The sequence below is a fragment of the Octopus bimaculoides genome, chromosome 26, assembly GCF_001194135.2.
Source record: "Octopus bimaculoides isolate UCB-OBI-ISO-001 chromosome 26, ASM119413v2, whole genome shotgun sequence".
In the NCBI taxonomy this organism is placed as follows: domain Eukaryota; kingdom Metazoa; phylum Mollusca; class Cephalopoda; order Octopoda; family Octopodidae; genus Octopus; species Octopus bimaculoides.
In genome coordinates, this window is record NC_069006.1 from 24,252,421 (window position 1) to 24,254,992 (window position 2,572).

A 2,572-nucleotide genomic window follows, 5' to 3' on the forward strand; every position below is an offset into this window, starting at 1 on the left:
CCAGAACTGAGTCTCCAGAAATGAAATGAGATATTTAAATTATTACCATCGATGTTCTGCATCTGACAATCATCACGCTATCGTTTCGATTCTTTGGTAAGCTACGGGGGGGGGGGTCTAATCGACTGACCCCCTCCCCTAAAATCTCGGGCCTTGTGCCTAGAGTAGAAAAGAATATTTTGAATATTCTTAATGCGGCGACTGGTTCTTCCTCCCAACTTTTTCGGATTCTAGACGTCGAGACAAAGAAAATGATATACTAACCTCGAAAATGGCCGGGGTGGCGCTTTCGCGAAGCACGCCGGGAAACATACTTAATGGCATTTCGTCTGTCTACGTTCTGAGTTCAGATATCACCAAGGTCGACTTTGCCCTTCAAGGTCGATTAACATAAGTGTCAGATGATCACTGGAGTTGATGTAATCGACTTGTACCCTCCCCTAACATTGTTGGTCTTGTGCTAAAATTCGAAACCAATATTTTGAACTTTCCATGTAAAGTGTGGTAGGAAGTTTAAAAATTTCTAATAAACAGCGCAAGAAATTAGAACTTTTACACTAAAAAATGCACACGTAAATTTTAACTTTCCGTGAAAAATACGCCAGTAGTCTTCTAAACTTTCTATGCAAAGTGGGCCAGTGACTAAAGTGAACCATTAACATTTTTTTGCTTTTAATTGTCCAAGCGAAATACGCCAGTAAATTTTGTGTTAATCTTATTTTTAAGTTTCCATATGAAGTATGCCAGTAATGTTTCCGTTTGATCTTTCAGTGTGTCACGAAGTCAACGACATCAACAGTCCAGTTACTGTGCCAAAAACCATGTAAAAACCTCTTCTTACATTCGCCCTCGTACCTCCACACCTCCACCCACCCACCCTCTCTCTCTCTCTCTCTCTTTCTCTCTCTCTCTCTCTTTCTCTCTCTCTCTCTACTCTCCTCTCTTCTCCCAGTTGTTGTTTTATTGCACCGATGATCCTTGTTTGAAGTTGGCAATTACTCTCCATTTGAAATTGCAATTATCGAACATTCCTGTGATCATCGACGAAATTAAGTTCTTTAATGAGATCAATCAGCCTCCCCGACTCACTAGACAACCATCTCAACCTCAAACGGAATTAACAAAGCAGTTGCGGCTCACGTGACAATTATACGTTTCATAAATTCTCTGATTTCTCTTCTGGAGCATCATAAATTTATAAATTTCTCAATTCGTTTCGTAATGTGAAAGATATCGATTACCGTCTTCGATTTCCTTCCATTCCGTAGTCCAGGCTATCGAAAGCGTAACACACGAAAACATATCGTACCAACGATAGTTTTACGAAGCTGTTATATCCGGTGTATGTGTGTGTGCGTGTGCGCGTGCGCATGTGTTATTCAGAACAGTTTGATTTGGCTCAGCGCGACTTAAAGTTTCACGGGCCTCTGACAGAAACATGTCTCTTTCAGGTTTTAGATTATTGAAAAGAAAAAATACAGGAAGTCTACTCACTCATATGTAGGTAGAAAGACAGACGGACAGACAGACAGACAGACAGACAGACAGACAGACAGACAGACAGATAGATAGATAGATAGATAGATAGATAGATAGATAGATAGATAGATATAGATAGATAGATAGATACATACATACATACATACATACATACATACATGCATGCATACATACATACATACATACATAAATACATGCATACATACATACATATATACATACATACAAACAAAAATACCCTGATGTTGATGTTGAAATTCCAATGAAGGAACCTTGGATCTCAGTTAGAAACCGGTTCTTTCTCTATTGGCAAGAAATCTTGAAGTAAAACTGAACAATAACATGCATACATACATACATACATGCATACATACATACATACTACCATAATAATAACAATAATAATAACAATTTATGGTAGCAACATTAAGAAAAGCGAATCAACGGATTGATGTGAATGAGAATAACTGGGGAAGTTCAATAACCGATCGTATCAATGAATAATTTCAAAAGTCAGTTTCACAATGTACGTGTATATGTACATGTGTGTGTGTGTGCGTGTGTGTGTGTGTGTGTACGTGTGTGTGTGTGTGTGTGTATGCGATTGCCTATGTGTTTCGTTCATGTGTGTGTGTGTCTATGTGGTGTTTTTGTGTCCAAAGGTTTTGCGTGTTCGCGTGATTAAATAAATACATGTTTATACATAAATATTTATATATTTATATGTGTTTGTGGGTGTGTATATATATATGGGAGAATATACAAATAATAACAACAGACGAGGACAGGTGGTGTAAATAACAAAAGTATATATTAGTATGACGCTCGGGAATACGGAAAGTCTTTGACGTTTCGAGCTACGCTCTTCAACAGAAAGAATACGGAGACAAGGAGAAAAACACGGAGAAAAAAAATTGAATAGTGTTCAGTCAACGGTCAATCATAATAATGGCCGATCATAACAATGGCTGACCGGAAGTTAGAAATTCTTATTTCAGGAGAGCTAAGAAAGGGGGAGATAACAAACGGTGATCGGGAACGAGGGGCTGTGTGTGGGAGGTAGAATGCTGGT